The sequence below is a fragment of the Papaver somniferum genome, chromosome 1 (genome assembly GCF_003573695.1).
Source record: "Papaver somniferum cultivar HN1 chromosome 1, ASM357369v1, whole genome shotgun sequence".
In the NCBI taxonomy this organism is placed as follows: domain Eukaryota; kingdom Viridiplantae; phylum Streptophyta; class Magnoliopsida; order Ranunculales; family Papaveraceae; genus Papaver; species Papaver somniferum.
The window spans coordinates 194,741,327-194,757,864 of NC_039358.1; positions in this window are offsets into that span (position 1 = coordinate 194,741,327).

The window sequence follows — 16,538 nt, forward strand, 5'->3', positions numbered from 1 at the left end:
ATGTACATGTTGGAGACTTACACATAAGGAGCGGAATTTCTATATCTAAGTATGAAGACTAATTTACAAGAGCGAAGAAAATTAAAAGATGAGAGTTATTGAAGTTTATGATACGAAGACAATATAAGTTGTGAAGATCAAAGTGGTAAAGTACTTCTTTCATGGCCATGTTATTTTAATTTCATTATTATTTTTGTAGTTGCAATCCTTTTGTTAAAAAAAAAGGAAAAAAAAGGGAAAAAAAAAAAGAAGAGAAAATACAAAAAGATTTGCATTTAGGTTGTTATTTGTTCAATAAGGCCACGGGGAAGAAAAATATATAAGGAAGTTTCAAGCAACAAGGAATAGAGGAAAAGAGTTACAAATTGTCGTAGTTCTACGAAGTTCAAGAGTTTATCATCAGCAGTTGAAGACCGAAGACGAAGACCAAGAAGATGAAGAAGACGAGCCGATCGAAGACGTTTCTATTGGATGTTGTGAGAGTGGTGTTATCATCATTACAATCAGATGTGAAGGTGGTAAGTACTCTCATCCTCGATAATAGTGGTTGATTTCCTTTCTTGAAGATCATCAGAAAAAGTATTTTATTTTCCACGATTTTGTGGAGTCTCCAGAAATAATTCAGAAGGTTTCCTTCCCACCATTCAACGTGTGTAGGATTTCTCTCTTTATTCCTACCTGCACACATGTGAGACCCATAAAAAAACCGTCTTTTTGAGTGCAATTATCATAAAATACTTTTAAGTGAGGCAGAAGTCGAGGCGAAATGCTTATTGATCGCTCTCAAACACGCGTTCTCTCATTATGGTGTGGTTATTTCTAACTCAACATTTAAGAATGAGAATATGTTCTTTGGTATTTCTAACTTCTTATTACTAGCATGTATAAACTCTATGTCCTCATAGCTCTTTGGATGCTTGGGAAGCTGGAACGCTTTGAAGTTGGAGCAGGTTTTGTGGGTATATCTCTCGTAAATCCTCACGAGACTATAACTCGTCCACTAGGGACACCTAGGGGTTTAAAGGCTTGTTGCACATGCTAAGTGCAACCGTATCCTCAACTGAAAAAGCGGGGGTCTAACAACACCACCCAATATTTCGCTTAGCAATCTGTATGGACTAACTCCGAAATACTTTGCTAGAGAATCAACCAGACAGTCGGACTCAATCTAGATAAAAGTATCTCAAGGAGTTAATATCTCTCTCTTGATTTGGTTTTTACTAAAGCTAAAATCAATAGCGAGTCTTTATCAAATACGAGGAATAACTTGGACGGTACCAAAGACCAATGTCCAAGGATCAATCAAAATCAATCAACAACCAAAGGTTGGATTTCCAATTGATGATCACAAACGCACAACCTGTATTATTTCAATTATATATAATATAATTCGGAAAAGAAATAACACAGACACCAGAAGTTTTGTTAACGAGGAAACCGCAAAAGCAGAAAAACCCCGGGACCTAGTCCAGATTGAATACACACTGTATTAATCCGTTACAAACACTAGCCTACTGCAAACTAACTTCGGACTGGACTATAGTTGAACCCCAATCAGTCTACCGATCCAAGGTACAGTTGTATTCCTACGTCTCTGATCCCAGCAGGATACTGCGCACTTGATTCCCTTAGCTGATCTCACCCACAACCAAGAGTTGTTGTAACCCAAAATCACAGACTTGATAATAAACAGATCTGTCTCACACAGAAAAGTCTATAAGAGGATAAATATGTCTCCCACAGATAAAACCTGAGTTTTGTTACGTCTTTAGATATAAAATCAAGGTAACAGGAACCAATTGATAATCCGATCTTATATTCCCGAAGAACAGCCTAGATTAATCAATCACCTCTCTACAATCTTTCCTGACTACACAAGCGGATTGTCGAGGAATCACAAACAATGAGACGAAGATGTTTGTGACTTCTTTATCTTGCCTATCGGAGAACTCTCACGATCTCAAGTCAATCAAACGATTGTACTCGTACGATAGAAGATGCAAGATCAGATCACACAACTACGATAAAGTAGTATCGGTCTGGCTTCACAATCCTAATGAAGTCTTTAAGTCGTTAACCTGATTTTAGAGAAGAAAATCAAAGGTTAATGGAGATCGACTCTAGCGGGTGCACTAGTAGCACACAGACGTGTGGGGATTAGTTTTGCACAATGCTAGATGTCTCCTTTATATAGCCTTCAAATCAGGGTTTTGCCTTAGTTACAAAGCAATCCATATTCAACGTTATATGAAAACCTGATTTAGATTCAAGCTAATATTTCTCAACCGTTAGATCGAAAACTTAGCTTGTCACACACACTTGGGTAGACGTTTACTGGGTTCGTGAAAACCATGCCCAAACGTGTATGTGTATGTCGGTTCAACATAGCAACCCAAAAGGTTAACCATATGAGCATTTCATATTAACCTTGTTCTTCTTCACCATAACTAGTTCAATTGACTCAAATGAACTAGTTAAAGAGTTGTTCAATTGTTATGAGATCTTATCTAACTACACAAGACACAATTGAAGCAAAGATGATTCGATTTGATTGAATCGGCTCATGAACATTATAGCCACGGTTTGCATAAAGCATTCCTTAGTAATTTAATGCTTCATGTTCAGAGTATATCTTTAGATCATAACCTCTTAAGTTCACAAACAAGTTCGCGAACTTAAGTTAATCGGTTGAGCTTTCCAAACTCAGCAGAAATTCTCGGAAAGAGAACTTCCGCCAGTTCGCGGACTAAGAACACAAACGAGTTTTGGAAAATCCAGCAGAAATTCTCGGTCGAGAACTTCCGACAGTTCGCGGACTTGGCAAGCCAATTCCACAATCCTCCCGATTTCTCTTAATCAACAAAGTTCGAAAACTTCGGTTCAAGGAATACATGGTTATGTAATCTAAACTCTCTTTTCAATCATTGAGACATTCTCAGAGGACGTTATGTAGTCGTTATTCACAGAGCGATTCACGTCAGAACAATTCTCAAAGTGATTGAAACTTTTCATGACTTTCGTCACTAGGTGAAGATAAACTTGATCAAAGCGAAACGCTTTACCAACACACAATTTCGAGATAAAAGATAAGCAATTAATGCTCAGCTCGAAGTGTCAAATGTGTATGATCTAGTTTATATAGCATACGACTTTTGTCTCATAAGAAGTAGGAGATAGAAGAGATAGACTTTTGAGTGATAGATAAATTCAAGTCTCCACATACCTTTTTGTTGATGAAGTTTCACGGTTCCTTGTATAGATCTTCGTCGTTGTATGATGAATCGCCATGAAGTCCTTGAGCTCAACTACACTTTTCTATCCTAGTCCGAGACTTAGCTATGTAGGCTAGAAATCAAGACTTATAGTTTTGATCACTAACATTGACAAACATGCTTGAGATAGCAACGCATGCGAGGTTGACCGAGCTATGCTCTAACATCAACGACATGGATTTGTTGTATTTTAGATAGTTTGCTCGAGGACTAGCAAAAGTCAAGTGTGGGGGAATTTGTTAAGTGCATATTTTGCATATATTTAGTGTCGAATCCATGCTAATAATTGCTATATATTCTTGCGAATTATTGTATATTACTCTTGTTTTCTCTTGTTTATGTTTTGCTATGTGAATCATCCAAAAGAAGTGAATTGGCACATATTTGTGCAATAAAAAAAGTTGGCTATAAGCGTAGAAGGGACAAAGACCAAGTAGAACTCGATCGAATCCAGGAGTTCTTGATGTCATCTCGAAGAGGACGAAAAGGTGAAACCAACGGCGAAGGAATGGAGTTATTCCAATATCGTATGAGGAAATTATGGGCGTTCGATGCAAGTTAAAGTTGCGAAAATTGAGACAACAAAGAATTGTTAAAGGCGCTGAATGAATTACTTAAGGCACCCAAGGATTATGAACTGCACTGTCAGTCATCCAAAACTGATAGGCTAAGGAGGATGTTCGCTGCTGGAGTTCAAACGGGTTGCTGGTTGATTTAGGATGATGGCGGTGATGACAGCAGAGAATGGAGTTGATAAAACCCGATGGAGTTTGCTGATTTACTGGCAGTGAAGAAGAAGCTCGTAGTGGTGGTGGTGTTCATGAGATACATACGCACAAAGCTGTTAGCAATACTGAGATGTTGGCTTTATTAATGGGTTGCAGATGACGATGGAGTTGGTACGTGATGTTGCTTTGCTTTCGATGGGGGAGTTGAGAACAAGATAGCGTGAACTGTGAAGCCGAGAAGAACTAGAGTCTAAAAAGATAGAGCTTGGCCGTGGTTATGGAGATGGTTTGGCTGTTGCTGTTGTTAAATGGTGATGGCGCTGATGAAGAAGGAGACCACCGATGGTTTGATGCTCGAGAAATCGGAGAAGAGGTAGAACAGAGAAAGAAATGGAATTGCTGCCGGTGAATAATTGATAGAAAGTGGGTTTAGAAATGGATAAATGGCAGCAGCGACAGTTAAGAGAGATGGCAGTGATAATCGGGATTGATGGCAGTAATGATTATCGAGGAGTTAGCCGTGAGAAGGAGTTGGATTGCTGCTGCCAGTGACAGAGTGGAGTCGAGCTGGGGTTGATTGATAACATGGTACGCTGTGGAGGTAATGAAGATTGATGGCTGTCGATGGAAGATGGGTTGAGATCGTGGGATTGACGCTGGCACAGACGAGATGGAGAATACCGGGCAGTATGGAAGAAAATGGTTGCTGCCATTAATGGCTGCTGTCATTTCCGGGGTTGGAAGCGATGGATGAAGACTGCTCGAGCTGAGCTGCAATGGTGATTGGCAGAGAAAGACGAGACAGAGTGATACACTGTTGTGGTGACTGACAGCAACGGTGAATGCATGGTTAGAGGAGATTGAGCTCGAGAATTTCAGGGAGAAGATGTTAAGGATCGAGCAAAAGAGAGGAGAGCATAAACGCGGAAGCATAAAAGACTACATTGATAATAATTTTGGTGTGTCAATTTTCATGGCTCAACAGCCTATTTATATTGTTCACAAACTTCACGACCACTCAAGGCACTTTCCTAACTAAGATCAAACTCTAAACATAGACACTTTCCTAACATAAACTCTCACAACTTAATGTGCATATCTCCTAAATATAGACTCTCATATATTATTTCCTAATACCCTCCCTCAAGATGGAGCATGTAGATCACGAATGCCCATCTTGGACCAAAGAAATTTAACTTCGGTTTTCTTTCTTTTCTTTTCTTTTTTTTTTTTTCAACGCTTTTGCGAAAAAAAAAAAAATCTTCAGATCATAGTTTAAGGACGTTTCGGTCCTCTTTGTAGTTTAAGGACATTTCGGTCACCTTTGTAGTTTAAGGACATTTCAGTCCTCTTCGTAGTTTAAAGACATTACGGTCCCATCTTCGTAGTTTAAGGACATTACGGTCCCATCTTTGTAGTTTAAGGACATTTCGGTCCTATCTTCTGAAGAATACTTCTTGTACTCTTGTTTTCTTGGTTTCTTCGATAGAATACTTTTGTACTCTCTCGACAACTCATAGGATTTCAACCTATTATTGTTGTTCTTTTTCTCATCACCTCTTGGTGATTGTTTTCTTCTTTTTCTTTTTTTTTCTTCACAACATGAATGTTGTTTCTTCTTCTCTTATTCCAGTCACGCTATTTTTGCAAAACCTTCACACTTCTTTGTTCTTCAAGATTCTCTCACAATCTTGTCGTCTTTACAAAGTCTGCCACACTTTGTAGGATCTCTAAGTTTCTGCCACAAACTCTTCAACGACACTTCACTTCTTCCAACATCTTGAACAGCTTTCAGCAACACCTCTAACAGAAACTATCACAATTTTCTACTGTTACGCTTCTGTAGCAATTCATCAGTAACACTTAACTGTGACATTCTTTTGTCACACTTTTGTTCACCTGTAACCGTTAACCTCTGTAACAATCCTCCAATAACACTTTTTTTTTTATTTTTTTTTTCTCACCTGATCTTAGGGTTGTGAAATCAAAGCAAACATCGCACCCATAACTCATGCACGTTCTTCTCACAAAAAAACAGATTTGATCCCGATCGTCTTTCTATCTCCGGCAACAACTTCATCTGTCCTGCACTTCACAACATCCATCACCGAACTTCCAGTAATACCAGCAGCACTCTTTTCTTCCATCAACAACCCTTGTTCTTCTCAGCGTCATCATCATCACTGTGTGATTACTGGAAATCACCGAGGTACAATATCACCACTTCCCTGGAAAACCATTCTTGCCTTCAACTATCCATCAACCCATCTCCAGCTTCACATGTTAATGGCAGCAACCTCCGTCATGAGCCATCAACACCTGCTCATCATCACAGCAGCAACCACCAGACATAACCATCGTCACTGCCATTACTAGCAGAACCGATCAACCAAATACTCATCATCCATCCATCGTTAATGGCAGCAATCTAACTTTACTTTGAAATTCCTCCTTATTAATGGAAACAACACCTTGCTTGGGCACTTCTCCTTTTTCGTACGCTTGCCAGAATCAAACCACCATCACCTTAAACCCACGAAATCGAGAACAACAACATCAGCATCATCTGGTTCATGTCAGGCGTTAACCTACTCAGCCACCTAGCTTTCTTCCTCGTGCTTGTTTTCTAATCCAGACAAAATCCTTCTCATCTGCTTAACCAACTACTCAGCTTTCATCATTCATATTCAATATCATCGGTAACAATTATTCCATCACCGATGATCAATTACCAGCCAACCATGTTTGCTTGCCAATCTCCAGTTTTCATTCTTTCTATGACTCCATCTTAACAGCATCAACAGAAAACAGTTTCCATATTCTCCATCGAACTAACAACAACCAAACATCATCGCACTGGAAATCAAATCTAGGGAAGTAACATCTTTCCGTTCTTTATATAATTCTCCATCTTGATCCTAGTCCTTCTTTTCGTCAACAAGCACATGAACAAAACCACACGAACATGACTTCACATGCAACAAGTCATGGAGCAGCAAGATAGCAATAATCCTTTTTTTTTTCAAACCCTAATGTCTTCTTCCCAGCAATTTTTTTTTTTTTTTTTAACCCTAAAACGAAAACTCTCTAACTTTCTCTCCTCTCTCTACCTCTCACCTCGCTCTGATACCATGTTAAGGATCGAGCAAGAGAGAGGAGAGCATAAACGCGGAAGCATAAAAGACTACATTGATAATAATTTTGGTGTGTCAACTTTCATGGCTCAACAGCCTATTTATATTGTTCACAAACTTCACGACCACTCAAGGCACTTTCCTAACTAAGATCAAACTCTAAACATAGACACTTTCCTAACATAAACTCTCACAACTTAATGTGCATATCTCCTTAATATAGACTCTCATATATTATTTCCTAATAGAAGAATATGGAGCTTGGTGATAACTCGATGGAGTTGGGTGTTGTTAATGAAGAAGAACAGGGATAGTCGAGAGTCGTATGGAACTGCCGGAAGAGAAGGAAAGAAATAGTGAAACTCAGGAGAGTTTATGGATGGATAATTTCAGCCGTAAAAGTGACGAGAAAGTAAGGGAAACATCCAGGAGAACATACGTCTAGGAAGTCCTGGCCGTTATTGAAGAGAATATTTTCGGAAAAGCTACAGAGAAACTTGTGTATGGGAAAGTCCCGACCGTAATAAGAAGAGAAGAAATAGACTGTCAGTTCCCTGTATCTGACAGTTATATAAGATAGCTGAACAATTATTGGGCTGGACCTTAACAGTGTGTTCGTGGGCCCATTAAGTTCTGTTTATGTACTTCTTTGCACGGCCAGTTTTGAGCATGACCTAGTTAGGCTAATTTGGGAGTTTTGGCGACCACTCGACCGGGATTGATGCATGGGCGCTTCTACAACTTGGAGACTATAAAAGAAACACTTTTTGACCTAGAATTATATCTCTACATCTCATAAGACACTTTTGTTCTTTATTAAAACTCTAGGGTTTACCCCTTTAGGGGGAAACCGGGAAACGGTGTAAACATGAGAGGCTAAACTTTATTGATTAAGGATGAATTCAATGTTCTAGCGTGAAGCTTTATTATTATACAAGTTTGTTATGAGTTTTAATCATCTTATCGCTTGTTTTCACTACATCTAATATTTATGAGTGATTCTTAGATTGATTTGGGATGCATACTAGATTAGTCTATTGATTGTTCTATTGCTAGTATTGAGTTAGGAGATAAGTAATCGTCGAATAATTCATACACAAGTAGAAATCGCGAGACCTTGCAGAGGGATTCTGTGGAGAAATTGCGAGTGAAGATAACACCAGCAAGTGGACCTTGAGCTAAGAGTTTAATTACTGGGATCAACCTAATTCACAAAGCCTAAACGTTCGGATTACACCTTGAGTGAGCTACTACTTGGTGATTCGGTTGGATAAAATCCGATATTGGAGAGCTTCCGTATCCGTGGTATAAGGAGTTTTGGGGATAGCACTGAGCTAGCTGCTATTCTACGGTTGGTGATGAATGGTTCTAACGAAGATAGATAAGTATACTAATCCAGTTATCGCTTGGTAACGGCGAAGGATTCCTTGATCATCTTTCTTTTATTTGTTATTGTTTTTATTTTACGTTGATCAAACAATCCCCCTTGTCTTTTATTATTTTGCTGAATCAAATAACATATCAATTACACATCTCTCTGTATGAACGATCCTTACTACCGCTATATTATTATTTAATTAGTGAGAAATATCTTGATTAATTTGCTGTGGTTACGACACACATCAATAACTTCCATCATATATGAATTATTCTCCTTTTTCCTCTAAGTACTTCCTTTTTGTGAGTGCCTCCTACATAAACCAACAAATTTTTGTTATAACTTAAGTGGATCGACAAGCTTAAGTGACTCATTTTTCCGCTATGTAAAAGAAGTATGCAAATACTTACAAATTGTTGGATCGACAAGCTTAAGTGGTTTGGGTTAAAGATCCTCTTTTGTATCATTATGCAATCGTTCACTCCTTTTTGGATAAGTCGGAACCGATCATGAACTTGTTGAACGGATCTTTGCTTTGGATTTCCGTACTCTCGCACAAGTTGGCTATATATCCTCCCCCAAAAGACTTCGGAAGTGATCCTTCCGGATATGACATCTTCGCGTCTTGTTTCATGATACCATGTTTTGACAATCTCCAAATCTTCAGTTGCGTCAAATGTTGTCATGATTATAAGATGAGATATAGAATGAACTAGAAAGAGTTGACGATGGAAAATCTTCTTGTAGCATACACAAAACTAGTGTGGTGTAGAAATGATAAGAGGTTACCATATTTATATAGATGATGGTCCCAACGGCTATATTTTTTCAAAATATGGTCGTTGTAGTGAGGTGTAAAACCAGTGTACTGATACAATGTACACTGTGCGAACAATATTGAACTATAATCGGTAGAAATGGTCATAAAAATTTCTCCCGAATATGTTAATCGGAGGTTTAGTATTTTTCTTGGTATCCGATTATGTGCATTTTGAACTCAGAGTCTTTAGTTTCTTGGTATCCGATCGGTAGATAATCTTATTTACTATCTACCGATTTAGTGTGTATTTCGAGGCAGGGCTAGTTTCCACTTTATGTAATGGTAATAAGAAATCATAATCAGAACACAAATACTCAAACATTCCTACGAATAAGCATAATCGGTTACTAAATATTAAATAAACCTCCAATTACAATTTAAATTTTGAAAATTACAAGGGAAGATTCAAACTTTTCTAAACACATCACATGTTATTCTTTTTTCCAGTCCTTCATTGAACTATCAATGCGGCTTCGAAATGCAGAAACGACTCTCCTCTCCACTTGGTATAAGCATCTTGTGCCGCATTCCTGTCGTCTCTGTGCCTAGCAAGAAACTCGTTGTACTTGGTGCACAATTTCAGAACATGATTCACCCTTGAACAAACGTAGTCTGGTTCATAATCATAGCGTGGTTTCTTACAGTCCATCTTTCCAGCGAAAGGACCCAATGAAACATTAATCCAAAATATAGTCTCACTCGGATGTTCTTCGGGTAGATCTTTGACAATGTAATAATTTTTTACCCATTCGGTCACTTCCTCAACTTGTTTTAATCTTTCTTTTTGATGGAACTGTTCTTGACCTCGTTTCTTTGCCTCGACTGCCTCTTCTTCCTCCTTCATTGCAATTAACGATGGTCTAGTTTTTTTTGGTTGTTTGCTTCTTTTCTGTATCTCTTCTTCCATTGCTGCAATTGATGATGTTATTCGGTTGCATCTTCTAAGTATGTGTTCGACTGATGACGGAATTTCCATTGATAATGATCTTCACTTTAATTTTCACCTCAATAATTTCAGTGTGGTGCATAAATGATGGGATGTTACCCTCCTTATATAGATGAGAGTTTTAACGGCTCTTTTTTTTTTTGAAAATGTAGCCACAATCGGATGCTATGCAGGTTAAGAAACCTATCGATTATTATATTCGGTAGTTAATGTATTTAGCTGATGTTCTGATTATGGGTTGGCCCAAAATGAGATTTTTCTTAAATCCTTCATTTGATGAATTTTGAAATATGCCATAATCGGTAGATAATATAACTTGTAAACCTACCGATTATAAGTAGCCCAGATTCAACCTTGGCCAAATTCCATAGGTTTTGAGGGTACAAAGCCAACCATAACCATTTGGTTTGTGTTTTGGATGTAGCCATAATCGAAAGCTTAATAGATTACAAAACCTCTCGATTATGGGTTGCCCCAAAATGAGATTTTTCTTAAATCCTTCATTTGATGAATTTTGAAATCTGCCATAATCGGTAGAGATTCCAACTTGTAAACCTACCGATTATAAGTAGCCCCAGATTCAACCTTGGCCAAATTCCATAGGTTTTGAGGGTACATAGCCAACCATAACCATTTGGTTTGTGTTTTGGATGTAGCCATAATCAGAAGCTTAATAGGTTACAAAACCTCCCGACTATGGGTTGCCCCAAAATGAGATTTTTCTTAAATCCTTCATTTGATGAATTTTGAAATCTTCCATGATCGGTATATAATATAACTTGTAAACCTACCGATTATAAGTAGCCTCAGATTCAACCTTCGTTAAAATAGCCGTTGCAGTTTAAACCTAATTGATGAAATAGCCGTTGGAGTTTTTTGGAAAAAGAAAAAGAGTCGTTGGTCCATAAACCTATATAAAGAAACTCATATATATCAACCCATTTGCAACAAACTCTTTCCTCTCTTCAGTTCTAATTTTGAAAACAAAAACATGGATATTGTTGTTGTCGAAGAACAAGATTGTGCTATTTATAGAGCGTACGTTGTGGTAACTACTCATGATCGTGTTCACAAGCTCCACAAATCAGAATCCAAAGAGCAGTTATGGAACTGTATCTTAATGGTATTTGAGGCGTTAGATGGTAATCGAATTCGAAGATCATCCAATGATATTAAGATGAGAAAGAAGGTGCTCGATAAGGAGATTGACAAACTTGAAGATGAGGAACGATTTGTTAGGAACGCTTTTCCTTGGTGGACGTATGAAAAACGAGTAAGTATCTTTGTAACTCCGGCTCACATAAACATTATTTAGTACTAACTTGTTACTCATTCGTAATTTCAGAGAAATCTTGCTGATCGCCGGTATGTGGACCTCTATGGAAACGATTTGAACATGAAAGATGTTACAAAATCAAGAGGGACAATTTCTATAGTCACTGGAAGTTATGATCTTTTTTAATACTTTAAGTGATCGTAAGAGTATGGATTTAGGTGCTTTTAACATGATTGTAACGTTAAGGTCTTTTGAATTTTATGTAATGGCTGTAATGGGAAGTACATAAATTTAATATCCTTACCGATTATGGGTAATCGGTCGTTTATTTGGTTACACAAACTTCCGTTTATCATAATCAGAAATTTTATGAGTGAACTTACTTTCCGATTATGGTGTTGTTTCGATACAGGAAACAAAGTTTTCTTCACACTGAAGAACCAGAGGCACAATATAAAATAAACCTAACTATTATTATAATCGGAAGCTCAAGGAGTGATTTTACTTTCCGAATATGGTGTTGTTTGGATACAGGAAACAAAGTTTTCTCCACATAGAATAATCGGTAGACAACTATATTACAAAACTCTCGATTATTATAATCGGAAGTTCAAGGAGTGAACCTACTTTCCGAATATGGTATTGTTTGGACACATGAAACAAAGTTTTCTTCACATAGAATAATCGGTAGACAACTATATTACAAAACTCTCGATTATTATAATCGGAAGTTCAAGGAGTGAACTTACTTTCCGAATCTGAATTTATTTTGCAAAATCCCCAGAATCGGGAGGTAGTATATTAACTAATCTTCCGATTGTGCATCAAAATTCATAAAATGTGATTTGCTTACGAGTCATCGTTAAATGCATAAAGGTAGAAATAAAACCATTCATAATCCATAAAACTAACAATTCACAAACCATAAACATAATGTATTGAAGCGGAGTTGAACGAGGGGGAAAGTTTTCCTCTATGCAATCACAGGGAAGAGGAGAGAATATGAGTTGAAGTTGAAAAGAAATAAAATGAAATGAATTTAGGTTGATATTGGTTTTATCGGTCAAACGATATAATCGGGAGTTAATACCATCTCATTAGCTATTGATTGTTAAGTAGCCCCAAATTTCAATTAAGCAAAATTGTTTAAATTTTGAATTTCTCGAATTTCCTAATCGTTAGTTTAGACATTTTCTTTTTCGTCCGATTATATAGTAGCCCCAAATTTCAACATGGAAAAATTCTTAATATTTCTTATTTCTATACGTTAACAATCGGTAATATCTTTTAGTTACTTAACTCCCGATTCAGTATGAACAATCGGACACAAAAAGACTTCCGATTATGTAGTAACCCCAAATTTCAACATGGAAAAATTCTTAAGATTTCTTATTTCTATACTTTATCAATCGGTAGTATCGTGAGGTTCATGTTTCTACCGATTGTCATAGAAGCCAGTTACGCGTTTGCCACAAATTCATATCAATCGGTAGTATCTTTGAGTTACTTAACTCCCGATTAAGTATTAACAATCGGACACAAAATGACTTCCGATTATGTAAGGGCATTAACGTATTCTACTAACCTTTAGGACTTTCCTTAACGTTGTATATGGGTTGGGAATAAAAAAAGTCGCCCCTAATTCTTTCGGGGGCGCCCCTAAAAGTTCCAGGAATTATTGGACTTCGAAGTAGTTGCAGTCATAGCAAAATAAGTAAGCCCCTCCATAGGATATAAATTGTTCTTAATTTTGCCTTCAGCTAAAACTTTTCTTGTTCTGACACATTTTATTTCATCCCCCATTCAAAGAACTCGATAGAAACTTTGTTATCCTTAGTGAATTTGGCTATAGACAACAAGTTTCGTTTGATAGTAGGCACATACAGAACATCATCTAAATGAAAGTGACTGTTATTTGTATCAAGTACTATGTTACCTATCTTCTCAATTGGCAATATTGTACCATCTCCCACCATTATTTTATCACATCCAGAATAATCTTTTACATGTCCCAAGAGATGAGCATCCTTTGTTAAATGACTTGTAGCCCCTGAGTTAGGTAACCACACTAAAACAATATTTGGATCTGTATTAGTAACTTCTGCAGAATGAAGTTGTATAGCAGCAACGACTTGTTGTAAAGTATTGGATGCTCCAGCACCATCAGAAGTAGTAGAGTAGAAACTTTATTAGAATATACCTAAAACGACAAATATTTGTTGTATGACCTCTCTGTTTACAAATGTGACATCCAACTTGACTAAAATCATGCACAATAGTCTTGTTCTTATTACCAGGCTTTTTTGATGTTGATGCATTGTGAGAAATATTATTCTTAGCATAATAAGCTGAACTTTGAGTATCAAGAATGGATATTGTTCCAGCATCTTCTGTTTTAAGCCATTGTTCATGATGCAAAAGTCTTGACACAACCTCATTAAAATAAAATTCAGTATCCTGTTGTGAGCAGATATAAAAAATTGCCTATATTCTTTTCCCAATCCCATTAGAGCATACATTACTATATCAGATTCTTTAACTCTTTCTCCTACAACAACTAGGGAATCAATAATAACTTTTAATTTATCAAAATAGGCAGAGATACTTTTATTACCTTTCTTGATAGAATGGAGTTGGATTCTTAGAAAATAGATTTCCTTGCAACAAATTTTTGAATAAATTGTCTATCTAAATAAACCCAAATATCTCTTGCAGTTGAAAATCCAATTATTCCCCTTGATATTGTGTCATCCATGTTACATTCAAACATGACATAAAAAATCGATTTATCTTGCACCAATGAAAGAATAACGGATTTGGTGAAGTCTCACCATCAAGCTCAATCGTTGCAGTAGGTTCATGAGTACTCCCATCAACTAACTCATATAGATCGGTAGTAATTAGAATAGACTCAAATAAATTTTTCCAAATCAAATAGTTTGAGCCATCATCTTTGAGCTTCACGGATACGAAGTTTGTGATGTTTTGAATGGTAAAGCAGAAGTATGAGCATCCATAGCCTTACAGGAATTAAGATTTGTTGAAGAATGAAAAAGAATTCTCGGTCTGAAATCAAGAACCTTCAAGAAAAGATCAGAGATAAAGAAATTCTTGTTCGATTACAAGAATATCAAAGAATTTATCAATGAGATCTAAAAACTTTATTCAAAAACTGATAAAAGGTGAATAAGATTCTAGATCTAGAATTATCAGACGAACAAATAGTAATGATTTTTAGAATTGGTAGTGATGAATCTTATGAATATTAAGAAATCTTAGAAATTTTGCAGCGGAATTTGTTGTTGAGCAATGTTGGATCGAAAAGTGATGAAGAATCGAGATCTTCGTCAAAAGTTTGATACCATGAAATATTTAATGAAATGATTTTTATTAAGCTTTTCTCATCAAAAAAAAAAACAGACAAACTCTGTATTTATGCAGAGATGTTTCAGACATAAAAGAATAAACATTTTGTTAATACTATTAGGATTTTGTTCCGTAAACATAACATTATGGCTGAAATTGGACTTTTGATAACGCAATTTGAAGTAGAAACAGTGATCTAATGCTTTCAAAACCGTGGCTAAAAGCCTATTTCGGGAATAGATTGTCTACCAGATTTGTTTGGATTAGGAAACTTGTATGACGGTTTGGAGGAGTGTTTTCCAAGTTTAGTGTTTCCTAATTAAGGCGTGAGGTTATTCTTAGAAGTTCTTTAAGACTTGGGGAGCAAGGATGTAACTACTATATAAGAGAACTTATATGGTGCGGAGAAATCATTCTCTGGACTAATTCTCTTGTAGAATCCTGTTGACAAGGTGTGAGGGTCACAACCGATGTTCCCTATAATGGTTGGTGATGGGGCGAAATCTATGTGAGAAGAGTGACTTGTTGAAAGAGTGGGTATCGGAGAAATCCAGTGTTTCTAGGGTTCATATGGGAGAAGCTAGAATTCATGATGTTCTTCATGTTTTTGTCTAAAGTCAAAGCAACCATGGCGGTGAAGGTTTATGGAAGAAGAAGAAAAACAAAAGAAAAGGTAAACTCTTCGTAATATGTCTTGTTGTTTCTAACGTTTAGCACTAGTGGGTTACATAACTAGCTGATTACATAAAGTTTCAATGTAATGACTTATTATAATAATGGAAGATTCTCGGGGTGATTTTGGCCGTGGATGTAGCCTACAAAAGGTCGGTGAACCACGTAATCTGTGTCATGTGTGATTGTCTATTATCGTATTGACCATATATTCGTGCTAGTATTATTCGATCATGCTAATCTTTTTTTTTTTTTTTTGAGCAAAGAAGAAGGAGATTTATTGAAAACACGACAAGAGAGAACAACCACGACAAAGACAACACACAGAGTACAAACTGACTCAGACAAACACCTAATTCTTGCTTTCCATTTCTAGGATACTAGCTATAATATTTGGAGGATCTTCTCTCCAAACCTGAAATCTAATGCTAGTTCTAGCAAACTTAGCTAACTTATTTGCTACACTATTACCAGACCTTTTATGAAAAGAAACTAGACAAAACTCTAAATTTTGGAGGATTTTTGACAATCAGTGATAACATTTTGATCCTCCCATTTAAAGCCTTCTACACTACTATTACAACACTCAATGACTGACCTATTATCTCCTTCTATGATAACATTCTTGAGCTTCATTTTCTACACCCATTGCAAAGCTCTTAGCAAAACTAAGGATTCAACTTGATTTACATCTCTGGCTCTTGCTGAGAATGTCATTGCTGCCAAGAATCCCCCTGTAGAGTTACGAATTATTAAAGCAAAGCCTGCATTAGTATTCTGAGAAACAAAAGATGCATCTATGTTGATTTTTATCCATTCATATGGTGGTTTCTTCCAATTTTCATGCCGACTAATGCAATTCCTGTTGAGAGACTTGTTTTGAGAATCTGTGCAATTTAGGCTTATGCTATTTATGTATCCATGAATTTTATGCACAATACTTCTA